Consider the following 15,161-nt stretch of genomic DNA (forward strand, 5'->3'; position numbering starts at 1 on the left):
TTGTGATGGACATCCCTCTATCCAGTGTATAGATAGAAGTGTAATAACATAAAGACATGAATAAAAAAATATTTTCAATACTATTGATCATTAAGGAGATGCAAATCAAAACCACCATGAGTTGCCACCTTACATCCATTAGAATGGCTATCTTAAAGAAAAAAGGAAATAAGTTTTGGCAAGGTCATGGAGAAAAAATTCATACATTATTGATGGGAATGCAAAATGGTGCAGCAGATGTGGAAAACAGTTTGGTCATTACTCAAAACTTATTCATTAAGCTACAATATGATCCAGCAATTCCACACTTAATGTATATTTCCAAGTGTATTAGTTAGGGTTCTCTAGAGAAACAGAATCAACAGGGAACACTTGCAAATATAAAATTTATAACAGTGTCTCACGTGACCGCAGGAATGCAGAATCCAAAATCCACAGGGCAGGCTGTGAAGCTGACGACTCCGATGGAGGGTATGGATGAACTCCACAGGAGAGGCTCACCAGCTGAAGCAGGAATGGAACCTGTCTCCTCTGAATCCTCCTTAAAGGGCTTCCTGTGATTAGATTAAGCATCACTCATTGTAGAAGATACTCCCCTTTGGCTGATTACAAATGGAATCAGCTGTGGATGCAGCTGACTTGATCATGATCTAATCCTATGAAATGTCCTCATTGCAACAGACAGGCCAGCACTTGCCCAATCAGATAAACAAGTGCCACAACTTGGCCAAGTTGACACATGTCCCTAACCATGACACCAAGAGAAATGAAAACATGTCCAAACAGAAACCTGTACATGAATGTTTATAGCTGCTTTATTCACAATGACCAAAAGGTGGAAACACCCAAAGGTCAATCAATGAGTGAATGCCTAAACAAATTGTGGTATGTATATGCAATGGAATATGATTCATCCATAAAAAGGGATTAAGTGCTAATAGATACTACAGCTTGGATGAACCTCAAAAACATTATGCTAGGGTGCACAGGTAGTTCAGTGTTAGAATGCTCACCTGCCAAGAAGGAGACATAGGTTCAATTCCTGCCCCATGCACCGCCGCCCCCCCGCAAAAAAAAAATACGTATATATAAAATGCTAAGTGAAAGAAGCCAGGCACAAAAGGTCATGTTTTGTATGATTCCTTTCATATGAAATATCCAAAATAGGCAACTACTGGAAACAAAGTAGGTTTTTCCAGGGACTGTGGGGAGGTGAGATGGGGAATGAATACTTAACAGGTGTAGAGTATTCTGGGGTGATGAATCCAGAGAGAGCTGGTGGTTGCACAACACTGCAAATGCACTAAATGCCACTGAATTGTATATTTTAAAATTGTTAGTGTATGTTACGTGAATTTCACCTTAACTAAAAAAAAAAAAAAAGCCTGATGGAGCCAAGAGGAGAAATAGATAAATATGTGATTATATATTGGAATTTCAACATAAGTAGGAAGAAAATCAACAAGGATATAGAAGACCTAAATAACTCTTCAATCAATTTTACCTAATTGAAATTTACAAAACACTCCACGCATTCTTTTTTTTTATTATTAATTAAAAAAAATTAGCTAACACAACATTTAGGAATCATTCCATTCTACATATGCAATCAGTAATTCTTAATATCATCACATAGATGTGTGATAATCATTTCTTAGTACATATGCATCGATTTAGAAAAAGAAATAGCAAGACAACAAAAAAAATAAAATGATAATATAGAGAAAAAATAAAAATACAAAAATATATAAGAAAAAAAACTATAGCTCAGATGCAGCTTCATTCAGTGTTTTAACATAATTACATTACAATTAGGTAGTATTGTGCTGTTCATTTTTTTTTTAGAAATCATACCATTCTACATATGCAATCAGTAATTCTTAACATCATCACATAGAAGCATGATCATCGTTTCTTAGTACATTTGCATCGGTTTAGAAGAACTAGCAATACAACCGAAAAAGATATAGAACGTTAATAAAGAGAAAAAAAATAAAAGTAATAATAGTAAGAACAAAACAAAACAAAACAAAAACCTATAGCTCGGATGCAGCTTCATTCAGTGTTTTAACATGATTACTTTACAATTAGGTATTATTATGCTGTCCATTTTTGAATTTTGTATCTAGTCCTATTGCACAGTCTATATCCCATCAGCTCCAATTACCCATTATCTTACCCTGTTTCTAACTCCTGCTGAACTCTGTTACCAGTGACATATTCCAAGTTTATTCTCGAGTGTCGATTCACATCATTGGGACCATACAGTATTTGTCTTTTAGTTTTTGGCTAGACTCACTCAGCATAATGTTCTCTAGGTCCATCCATGTTATTACATGCTTCATAAGTTTATCCTGCCTTAAAGCTGCATAATATTCCATCGTATGTATATACCACTGTTTGTTTAGCCACTCGACTGTTGATGGACATTTTGGCTGTTTCCATCTCTTTGCAATTGTAAATAACGCTGCTATAAACATTGGTGTGCAAATGTCCGTTTGAGTTTTTGCCCTTAATTCCTTTGAGTAGATTCCCAGCAATGGTATTGCTGGGTCATATGGCAATTCTATATTCAGCTTTTTGAGGAACCGCCAAACTGCCTTCCACAGTGGTTGCACCATTTGACATTCCCACCAACAGTGGATAAGTGTGCCTCTTTCACCGCATCCTCTCCAGCACTTGTCATTTTCTGTTTTGTTGATAATGGCCATTCTGGTGGGTGTGAGATGATATCTCATTGTGGTTTTGATTTGCATTTCTCTAATGGCCAGGGACATTGAGCATCTCTTCATGTGCCTTTTGGCCATTTGTATTTCCTCCTCTGAGAGGTGTCTATTCAAGTCTTTTTCCCATTTTGTAATTGGGTTGGCTGTCTTTTTGTTGTTGAGTTGAACAATCTCATTATAAATTCTGGATACTAGACCTTTATCTGATATGTCGTTTCCAAATATTGATTCCCATTGTGTAGGCTGTCTTTCTACTTTCTTGATGAAGTTCTTTGATGCACAAAAGTGCTTTGAGGAGTTCCCATTTATTTATTTCCTTCTTCAGTGCTCTTGCTTTAGGTGTAAGGTCCATAAAACTGCCTCCAATTGTAAGATTCATAAGATATCTCCCTACATTTTCCTCTAACTGTTTTATGGTCTTAGACCTAATGTTTAGGTCTTTGATCCATTTTGAGTTAACTTTTGTGTAGGGTGTGAGATATGGGTCTTCTTTCATTCTTTTGCATATGGATATCCAGTTCTCTAGGCACCATTTATTGAACAGACTGTTCTGTCCCAGGTGAGTTGGCTTGACGGCCTTATCAAAGATCAAATGTCCATAGATGAGAGGGTCTATATCTGAGCACTCTATTCGATTCCATTGGTTGATATATCTATCTTTATGCCAATACCATGCTGTTTTGACCACTGTGGCTTCATAATATGCCTTAAAGTCAGGCACTGCAAGACCTCCAGCTTCGTTTTTTTTCCTCAAGATGTTTTTAGCAATTCGGGGCACCCTGCCCTTCCAGATAAATTTGCTTATTGGTTTTTCTATTTCTGAAAAATAAGTTGTTGGGATTTTGATTGGTATTGCATTGAATCTGTAAATCAATTTAGGTAGGATTGACATCTTAACTATATTTAGTCTTCCAATCCATGAACACGGTATGCCCTTCCATCTATTTAGGTCTTCTGTGATTTCTTTTAGCAGTTTTTTGTAGTTTTCTTTATATAGGTTTTTTGTCTCTTTAGTTAAATTTATTCCTAGGTATTTTATTCTTTTAGTTGCAATTGTAAATGGGATTCGTTTCTTGATTTCCCCCTCCGCTTGTTCATTGCTAGTGTATAGAAATGCTACAGATTTTTGAATGTTGATCTTGTAACCTGCTACTTTGCTGTACTCATTTATTAGTTCTAGTAGTTTTGTTGTGGATTTTTCCGGGTTTTTGACATATAGTATCATATTGTCTGCAAACAGTGATAGTTTTACTTCTCCCTTTCCAATTTTGATGCCTTGTATTTCGTTTTCTTGTCTAATTGCTCTGGCTAGAACCTCCAACACAATGTTGAATAATAGTGGTGATAGTGGACATCCTTGTCTTGTTCCTTATCTTAGGGGGAAAGTTTTCAATTTTTCCCCATTGAGGATGATATTAGCTGTGGGTTTTTCATATATTCCCTCTATCATTTTAAGGAAGTTCCCTTGTATTCCTATCCTTTGAAGTGTTTTCAACAGGAAAGGATGTTGAATCTTGTCAAATGCCTTCTCTGCATCAATTGAAGTGATCATGTGATTTTTCTGCTTTGATTTGTTGATATGGTGTATTACATCAATTGATTTTCTTATGTTGAACCATCCTTGCATACCTGGGATGAATCCTACTTGGTCATGATGTATAATTCTTTTAATGTGTTGTTGGATACGATTTGCTAGAATTTTATTGAGGATTTTTGCATCTGTATTCATTAGAGAGATTGGTCTGTAGTTTTCTTTTTTTGTAATATCTTTGCCTGGTTTTGGTATGAGGGTGATGTTGGCTTCATAGAATGAATTAGGTAGTTTTCCCTCCGCTTCGATTATGTTGAAGAGTTTGAGGAGAGTAGGTACTAATTCTTTCTGGAATGTTTGATAGAATTCACATGTGAAGCCGTCTGGTCCTGGACTTTTCTTTTTAGGAAGCTTTTGAATGACTGATTCAATTTCTTTACTTGTGATTGGTTTGTTGAGGTCATCTATTTCTTCTTGAGTCAAAGTTGGTTGCTCATGTCTTTCCAGAAACCCGTCCATTTCCTCTAAATTGTTGTATTTATTAGCGTAAAGTTGTTCGTAGTATCCTGTTATTACCTTCTTTATTTCTGTGAGGTCAGTAGTTATGTCTCCTCTTCCATTTCTGATCTTATTTATTTGCATCCTCTCTCTTCTTCTTTTTGTCAATCTTGCTAAGGGCCCATCAATCTTATTGATTTTCTCATAGAACCAACTTCTGGCCTTATTGATTTTCTCTATTGTTTTCATGTTTTCAATTTCATTTATTTCTGCTCTAATCTTTGTTATTTCTTTCCTTTTGCTTGCTTTGGGATTAGTTTGCTGTTCTTTCTCCAGTTCTTCCAAGTGGACAGTTAATTCCTGCATTTTTGCCTTTTCTTCTTTTCTGATATAGGCATTTAGGGCAATAAATTTCCCTCTTAGCACTGCCTTTGCTGCATCCCATAAGTTTTGATATGTTGTGTTTTCATTTTCATTCGCCTCGAGGTATTTGCTAATTTCTCTAGCAATTTCTTCTTTGACCCACTTGTTGTTTAGGAGTGTGTTGTTGAGCCTCCACGTATTTGTGAATTTTCTGGCACTCCGCCTATTATTGATTTCCAGCTTCATTCCTTTATGATCCGAGAAAGTGTTGTGTATGATTTCAATCTTTTTAAATTTGTTAAGACTTGCTTTGTGACCCAGCATATGGTCTATCTTTGAGAATGATCCATGAGCACTTGAGAAAAAGGTGTATCCTGCTGTTGTGGGATGTAATGTCCTATAAATGTCTGTTAAGTCTAGCTCATTTATAGTAATATTCAGATTCTCTATTTCTTTATTGATCCTCTGTCTAGATGTTCTGTCCATTGATGAGAGTGGTGAATTGAAGTCTCCAACTATTATGGTATATGTGTCTATTTCCCTTTTCAGTGTTTGCAGTGTATTCCTCATGTATTTTGGGGCATTCCGGTTCGGTGCATAAATATTTATGATTGTTATGTCTTCTTGTTTAATTGTTCCTTTTATTAGTATATAGTGTCCTTCTTTGTCTCTTTTAACTGTTTTACATTTGAAGTCTAATTTGTTGGATATTAGTATAGCCACTCCTGCTCTTTTCTGGTTGTTATTTGCATGAAATATCTTTTCCCAACCTTTCACTTTCAACCTATGTTTATCTTTGGGTCTAAGATGTGTTTCCTGTAGACAGCATATAGAAGGATCCTGATTTTTAATCCATTCTGCCAATCTATGTCTTTTGATTGGGGAATTCAGTCCATTGACATTTAGTGTTATTACTGTTTGGATAATATTTTCCTCTAACATTTTGCCTTTTGTATTATATATATCATATTTGATTTTCCTTCTTTCTACACTCTTCTCCATACCTCTCTCTTCTGTCTTTTTGTATGTGACTCTAGTGTTCCCTTTAGTATTTCTTGCAGAGCTGGTCTCTTGGTCACAAATTCTCTCAGTGACTTTTTGTCTATAAATGTTTTAATTTCTCCTTCATTTTTGAAGGACAATTTTGCTGGATATAGGAGTCTTGGTTGGCAGTTTTTCTCTTTTAGTAATTTAAATATATCATCCCACTGTCTTCTAGCTTCCATGGTTTCTGCTGAGAAATCTACACATAGTCTTATTGGGTTTCCCTTGTATGTGATGGATTGTTTTTCTCTTGCTGCTTTCAAGATCCTCTCTTTCTCTTTGACCTCTGACATTCTAACTAGTAAGTGTCTTGGAGAACGCCTATTTGGGTCTAATCTCTTTCGGGTGCGCTGCACTTCTTGGATCTGTAATTTTAGGTCTTTCATAAGAGTTGGGAAATTTTCAGTGATAACTTCTTCCATTAGTTTTTCTCCTCCTTTTCCCTTCTCTTCTCCTTCTGGGACACCCACAACACGTATATTTGTGCGGTTCATATTGTCCTTGAGTTCCCTGATACCCTGTTCAAATTTTTCCATTCTTTTCCCAATAGTTTCTGTTTCTTTTTGGAATTCAGATGTTCCATCCTCCAAATCACTGATTCTATCTTCTGTCTCTTTAAATCTATCATTGTAGGTATCCATTGTTTTTTCCATCTTTTCTACTTTATCCTTCACTTCCATAAGTTCTGTGATTTGTTTTTTCAGTTTTTCTGTTTCTTCTTTATGTTCAGCCCATGTCCTCTTCATGTCCTCCCTCAATTTATTGATTTCACTTTTGAAGAGGTTTTCCATTTCTGTTCGTATATTCAGCATTAGTTGTCTCAGCTCTTGTTTTTCTTTTTTTTAGGGAGGAAAGGAAGGAAAGACAGAGAAGGAAGGAAGGGAGGAAGAAAGGGAAACATCTTTAAACATTTTCTTGTTTTATTATATTTTGTTTGTTTGTTTGTTTGTTTTTTACATGGGCTGGGGCCGGGAATCGAACCGGGGTCCTCCGGCATGGCAGGCAAGCACTCTTGCCCGCTGAGCCACCGCGGCCCGCCCTTGTCTCAGCTCTTGTATCTCATTTGAACTATTGGTGTGTTCCTTTGATTGGGCCATATTCTCAATCTTCTTAGCGTGGACCGTTATCTTCTGCTGCTGGCGTCTGGGCATTTAGTCAGATTTCCCTGGGTGTCGGACCCAACAAGGTTGTAAGATTTTTCTGTGAAATCTCTGGGTTCTGTTTTTCTTATCCTGCCCAGTAGGTGGCGCTCGTGGCACACGTTTGTCTCACGTGTTTGGAATGGATCCCCCCCGGTCACCTATCTCCGCGACCTGGGGATTTCCGATCCAATTCTCTCCGTTGGTTCAGGGGCCGCGTGTGGTGGGGGCATCAGCCACCGCGGCTTGAGGGGACCCTGTGGCTGGTCGCCGGCTGCAGCGGGCCCGGGGAATTCGCCACCAGACCAGGAAGTCGCCTGCGGGGGAGGGGCGTCGGTCACTGGCCGCCGCGGCCTGGGGAATTCCCCACCGGACCAGGAAGCCGCCTGCAGGGGGGGCCACCGCGGCTTGGATAGCCCTCTGATCCGAGACTCGTAGCCGCGGACTCGAAGCTGAGACTCGAAGCCGCCCGCAAAAGAGGGGCGCCAGCCGCCTCGGCTTGGGAAACTTGCCTCTCCGAGACTCTCAGTCAGCCCGGGAAGGAGGGAGGGAGTAGCTCCGGCCGCCGCAGCTGCCGCTGCTCAGGAAATCGTGCGCCGCTTGGGGATCACACCGCAGCCGAGTCTCGCAGTCAGACTAGCCAGTCCAGACTGGGGTACGCTGTGTGTCCATTCCCTGCCATAGTCCCAGGACCTGTTCTGCACTGTTTCAATTCACCTAGTAGTTGCTTTCGAGAAGGAGGAACTAAGATGCACATACCTTACTAAGCCGCCATCTTGGCCAAGCCCCTCCACACATTCTTTTTAATTGCACATGAAACATTCATCAACATATACTATTTCTGGGCCATAAAACAAATCTTAACAGATTTAAAAGAATTGAAGTCATACAAAGTATGTTCTGTGATCATCAGGAATTAAACTAGAAATCATTAAGATCTGGAAATCCCCTTCAATATCTGGATTATAAAACAATCTTCTGCTCTTTTCTGGTTGTTATTTGCATGAAATTAAAAAAAAAAACCTTCTGAATTACTCCTGGCTCAAAGAGGAAGTTACAAGAGTAATTAGAAAACATTTTGAACTAAGTGAAAATGAAAATACAACATATGTAAACTTCCACCTTAAATTTTAAAAGCAGACTAAACCCAGAGCAAAGAGAAGGAAGAAAATCATGAAATAAAATAAGAGATGAAATTGAAATCAGCAAACAACAGAAAAAAATCAATGAAATGGGGTGCATGGGTGGTTCAGTGGTAGAGTGCTCACCTTCAATGCGGGAGACCGGGTTCAAGTCCCTGACCATGCGTCCCCCAAAAAAGAAAACAAAACAAATCAATGAAATAAAAAAACTTGTTCTTTGAATAAATTACCAAGATTGATAAGCCTTTAACCAGACTAACCAAGGAAAAAAGAAGATACATATATTCAATATCAGTAATGAAAGCGGGGACATCACTAAAGACCTCACCTTATTATAAAAAGATAATAAGGAGCAGACCTCACCCGCCGACCCTCCCTTTGTATCTGCCGCCCCCTCCGTTTCCCCCTTCCACGCGAGACCTAGCGGCCTGAAATTCACCATGTCTGTTCTCAAGATCGTCAGAAAGACCTTCGACTCAAGTGGAAATCCTACCGTTGAGGTTAATCTCTTCACTCCAAAAGAGTTCTTTAGAGCTGCTATTCCCAGTGGTGTCTCAACTGGTATCTATCAGGCGCTCAACCTTCAGGACAAGGACATCACATGCTACGTGGGGAAAGGTGTCTCAAAGGCTGGAGCAGATCAATAGAACGATTGCTCCTGCCTGGTCAGCAAGAAACCGAACATCGTGGAACAGGAGAAGATTGAGAAAATGATCATAGAGCTAGACGAAACTGAAAATAGGTCTAAATTTGGTGCGAACAAGATTCTGAGCATGTCCCTTGCCATCTGCAAAGCTGGAGCCATGGAGAAGGGGGTTCCCCTGTACCGTCACATCGCTGACCTGGCTGGCAATTCGGAAGTCATCCTCTTCATTCCGGTTTTAAATGTGATCAATGGCGGTTCTCACGTGGGCAACAAGCTGGCCTCGCAGGAGTTCGTTGGCACAGCCAACTTTAGGGAGGCTGTACACATTGGGGAAGAAGTTTACCACAACTTGAAGAAAGTCAACAAGGAGAAGTGTGAGAAAGATGCCACCAACGTGGGGAATGAAGGTTCTGCTCCTAACATCCTGGAAAATAAAGAAACCATAGAGCTGCTTAAGAACGGAATTGGGAAAAGCTGGTTGCACTGACAAAGTGGTAATTGGCATGGACTTTGCTGCTCTGAGTTCTTCAAATCTTGGAAGTAGGACCTGGACTTCATGTCTCCTGATAACCCCAGCAGGTGCATCTCAGCTGTCAGACTGGCAGACCTGTGCACGTCCTTCATCAAGGACTACCCAGTGTTGTCTATCAAAGATCCCTTTGACCAAGATGACAGGGAAGCTTGGAAGAGTTTCCGCACAAGTTCAGGAAACCAGGTGATGAAGGATGATCTCACAGTGACCAAACTGCTAAGGTCATGAGCCGGAAGTCATGCAACTGCCGCCTGTGCAAAGTGAACCACATCACCATAACCAAGTCCCTTCAGGTGTGCAAGCTGCCCCAGTCCAATGGGTGGGGCGCCATGGTGTCTTGTCACTCCGAAGAAACCAAAGACAATTTCATTGCTGAGCTAGTGGTGGGGCTCTGTACCAGGCAGATCAAGGGGGGTGTGCCTTGCTGATCTGAGTGCAACTTGCTCCTCAGAATTGAGGAGGAGCTGGACAGCAAGGCCAAATTTGCTAGCAGGCAGTTCCTAATCCTCCTGGCCAAGTAAGGGCTGGGCAGGTGAGCCCCTGCTCACTTCGCATTAGTCAGCTCATCAGACCTCTGCCCCTGATGTGAGCATGGACAGTTTGAGGTTCCACACCGATACTGGCAGGGGCCTCTAGTAGTTTACTCTCTCTCCCACTGTGTGATGTTCTCATTTTTGTTAGAACTGCAGCAGAAGCCAAGCCTGACATTCTGGAACCCTGTTGGAAACCCTGGCTTTGTAATCATATGATGGGTCCAAATTATTGTTTTTCTTACTTGATTCCCACCCAGTGTCTGGGCTGTATACACTTACAGTGTCATCCCTGTGGTATCCATAGGAAGGGCCCTGATAATTTCGCATGCAAAATAAAAAAAGCCTCAGTAACCATAATAAAAAAAATTAAAAGATATATTAACTAGGATTCTCTGGAGAAACAGAATCAGCAGGAAATATCCGTAGATATAAAATTTATATAAGTGTCTCACATAACCATGGAAACGTAGAGTTCAAAATCCATAAGACAGACTGTGAAGTGGACAGTTCCATTGAAGGGTCTGGACAAACTCCACAGGAGAGGCTAGCTGGCCAAAGCAGGAAGAAAGACTGTCTGTTCTAAATCTTTAAAAGTCTTCCAGTGATTAGATTAAATGTCACTCATTGCAGAAGACATTCCCCTTGGCTGATTACAAATGCCATCAGCTGTGGATGAGGCCGACGTGATCATAATTTAATTCTATGAAATGCCTTCATAACAACAGGCAGGCCAGCCCTTGCCCAACCAGATAAACCACTTGGCCAAGCTGACACATGAACCTGACCATAACAGTCCATCCCTTGTCAACTTGGCAGCTATACACACTACTTTTAACCATACTTAATCTCTAAATAGAAAACAATAAAAGATACTTTTTTTCCTCACCTAACAATACTCAATTTCCCCATGTACAATTGGAAACACATTAAATCCCCACAGAATAGGGTGCAAGTCCTTGGGTAATATTCATTCTTAAACTTGATATCTTACAACTTAAATACTACAACATGAGCAAAACAGCAACTGATCATGTGGTCATAGTTCATATTGATCACTACCTTCTTCCACTACCCATTCCATGTTCCCTTTACCCTCAGCAAGCACTTCAGCTGGCCGTGGTGGGTCTTTACCTGGTGGGGTGACCCAAACCTTCATTCCTGAAGTTTCAGAGCCACTGGTAGTACTGCCTGGATTGGGTTGTTGCAGTTTTCCATTGATTTTAATCACAGGGCCTGGTAGTACTAAAAAATGCCCTAAAGGATCTCCTATATTGCAGAAAACTCTTTTTTCCTGGGTATTACAAAAAAAGGAAACTACAGACCAACCTCTCTAATGAATATAGATGCAAAAACTCTCAACAAAATTTTAGCAAATCGAATCCAGCAACACATTAAAAGAGTTATACACCATGACCAAGTAGGATTCATCCCAGGTATGCAAGGATGGTTCAACGTAAGAAAATCAATTAATGTAATACACCATATCAACAAATCAAAGCAGAAAAACCACATGATCATCTCGACTGATGCAGAAAAGGCCTTTGACAAAATTCAACATCCTCTCCTGTTGAAAACACTTCAAAGAATAGAAATAGAAGGGAACTTCCTCAAAGTGATAAAGGGAATATATGAAAAATCCACAGCTAAAATCATCCTCAATGGGGAAAAAGGGAAAACTTTCCCCTAGATCAGGAACAAGACAAGGATGTCCACCATCACTGATGTTATTCAACACTGTGTTGGAAGTTCTAGCCAGAGCAATTAGACAAGAAAAAGAAATACAAAGCATCAGAATTGGAAAGGGAGAAGTAAAACCCTCACTGTTTGCAGATGATATGACACTATACATAGACAACCCAAAAAAATCCACAGCAAAACTACTAGAGCTAATAAATGAGTACAGCAAAGTGGCAGGTTACAAGATCAACACTGAAAAAATCTGTAGTGTTTCTATACACTAATAATGAAAAGTCTGAGGGGGAAATCAAGAAAAAAATTCCATTTACAATTGCAACCAAAAGAATAAAATATTTAGGAATAAATTTAATGAAAGAAACAAAAGGCCTATACAAAGAAAACTACAAGAAATTGTTAAAAGAAATCACAGATGGCCTAAACAGATGGAAGGGTATACTGTGTTCATGGATTGGAAGACTAAATATAGTTAGATGTCAATTCTACCTAAATTGATTTATAGATTCAATGCAATACCAATTAAAATCCCAAAAACTTACTTTTCAGAAATAGAAAAGCCAGTAACCAAATTTACCTGGAAGGGCAGGGTGCCCCGAATAGCTACAAATATCCTGAGAAAAAAAATGAAGTTGGAGGTCTAACACTACCTGACTTTAAGGTGTATTATGAAGCTACAGTGGTCAAAACAGCATGGTACTGGCATAAAGATAGATATGCTGACCAATGGAGTAGAATAGAGTGTTCAGATATAGACCCTCTCATCTATGGACAATTGATCTTTGATAAGGCAGTCAAGCCAACTCACCTGGTACAAAACAATCTCTTCAATAAATGGTGCCTAGAGAACTGGATATCCATATGCAAAAGAATGAAAGAGGATCCATATCTCACACCCTATACAAAAATTAACTCAAAATGTATCAAAGACCTAAACATTAGATCTAAGACCATAAAACTGTTAGAAGAAAATGTAGGAAAATGTCTTACAAATCTTATACTAGGAAGCGGTTTCCTAGACCTTACACCCAAAGCAAGAACATTGAAGAAAGAAAGGAAGAGATGGGAACTCCTCAAAATTAAACACTTTTGCGCATCAAAGAACTTTGTCAAGAAAGTAAAAATACAGCCTACACAATGGGAGACAGTATTTGGAAATGAGATATCAGATAAAGTTCTAGTATCCAGAATTTATAAGGAGATTGTTCAACTGAACAACAAAAAGACAGACAACCCAATTACAAAATGGGCAAAAGACATGAACAGACCCTTCTTAGAAGAGGAAGTACAAATGGCCAAAAGCTACATGAAAAGATGCTCAATTTCCCTGGCTATTAGAGAAAGGCAAATCAAAACCACAATGAGATACCATCTTGCACCCACCAGAATGGCCATTATCAATAAAACAGAAAATGACAAGTGCTGGAGAGGATGTGGAAAAAGAGGCACACTTATCCACTGTTGGTGGGAATGTCAAATGGTACAACCACTGTGGAAGACAGTTTGGAGGTTCCTCAAAAAGCTGAATATAGAATTGCCATATGACCCAGCAATACCGTTGCTAGGTATCTACTCAGAGGACATAAGGGCAAGGACACAAACTGACATTTCCTCACCAATGTTTATAGCAGCATTATTTACAATTGCAAAGAGATGGAAACAGCCAAAATATCCATCAACAGAAGAGTGGCTAAACAAACTGTGGTATATACATACAATGGAATATTATGCAGCTGTAAGACAGAATAAAGTTATGAAGTATGTAACAACATGGATGGGCCTTGAGGACATTATACTGAGTGAGATTAGCCAAAAACAAAGGGACAAATACTGTATGGTCTTATTGATATGAACTGACATTAGTGAATAAATTTGGAATATTTTGTTGGTAACAGAGACCATCAGGAGATAGAAATAGGGTAAGATATTGGGTAATTGAAGCTGAAGGGATACAGATTGTGCAGCAGGACTGAATATAAAAACTCAGAAATGGACAGCACAATACTACCTAACTGTAATACAATTATGTTAAAACACTGAATGAAGCTGAATGTGAGAATAATAGAGGGAGAAGGGCTGGAGGCACAAATGAAATCAGAAAGAAAGACGATAAAGACTGAGATGGTATAATCTAGGAATACCTAGAGTGTATAATGATAGTGACTAAATGTACAAATTTTAAAAATGTTTTTTGCATGAGGAAGAACAAAGGAATGTCATTACTGCAGTGTGTTGAAAATAGATGGTGTTAGGTCCGGGAACGGGGAAGGGCACTGTAACTGGAGCTGTGGAGGCTGTGTCACCCCTCCCAACATGGCTTCTGGAACCACTCCTTCTGGACACCTGATTTATGGAGTACCGCCCCTTCTGGCCACCTGAATTCTGGAGAACCACCCCTTCCGGATGTCACCTGACCCCCTTGCTTAAAAATTGGCTATGCCATCACCCAGGTGCTGACTCACCTCCCTCCATCTTGGGTTCGGTGAGCTCAGCCCAGGAGCGCAGAAATAAACCCACCCGCTTTAAATTTCCTGGTCTACCATCCTTCTTTCTCACCCTTTCACCTCCTAAACCTTCAGATGGTAGTTAATATTTTAAAATGTTAACTTATGTTTGAGACTAAAGAAAAACCTTTATTTGGTACAAAATTTATATTTTGACTAGTGCATTTCCTAATATAACTTATGTAGACAGCTAAATTGAACACCATAAGTACATGGAACCTTGAGTAGGGCATCAGATTTTGTTGGTTTGTCCACAGTGATGACCAATAAATCCCAGAGTGATTTGAACAGTGAATAAAACAGAATTTGCAAAGTCCCCTTTGGGGAATGGCGAGAAAGGGGGAAAATTCAACTTCCCCAAGTTGAATTCTTGATATTTTCACAAGCAGTTTGGACAACCAAAGCTACAGGCTGAGCCCCCGGTCTTGGGATTTGTTCATATGTAACTTAACCCCACAAAGGATAGGGCAAGCCTACTTAAAATTAAGCCTAAGAGTCACCACCAAGAGAACCTCTTTTGTTGCTCAGATGGGGCCTCTATCTCTCCAGACAACACAAGCAAACTCACTGCCCTCCCCCTGTCTACGTGGGACATGACTCCCAGGGATATGGACCTTCCTGGCAATGTGGGACAGAAATTCTAGAATGAGCTAAGACTCAGCATCAAGGGATTGAGAAAACCCCTAGAATGAACTGAGACTCAGCATCAAGGGATTGCGAAAACCTTCTCAACCAAAAGGAGGAAGAGAGAAATGAGACAAAATAAATTGTCAATGGCTGAGAGATTCCAATCAGAGTAGAGAGGTTATCC

At 39.6% G+C, this 15,161-nt stretch overlaps 1 pseudogene; it reads left to right on the plus strand.

Annotated features, from left to right (window-relative positions):
* The first annotated feature begins 8,883 nt into the window (after window positions 1-8,883).
* LOC143666566 (alpha-enolase pseudogene) lies at window positions 8,884-10,142 on the plus strand (annotated as a pseudogene).
* The last annotated feature ends 5,019 nt before the right edge of the window (window positions 10,143-15,161 follow it).

This window comes from Tamandua tetradactyla, chromosome 23 (assembly GCF_023851605.1).
Source record: "Tamandua tetradactyla isolate mTamTet1 chromosome 23, mTamTet1.pri, whole genome shotgun sequence".
Taxonomy (NCBI): Eukaryota; Metazoa; Chordata; class Mammalia; order Pilosa; family Myrmecophagidae; genus Tamandua; species Tamandua tetradactyla.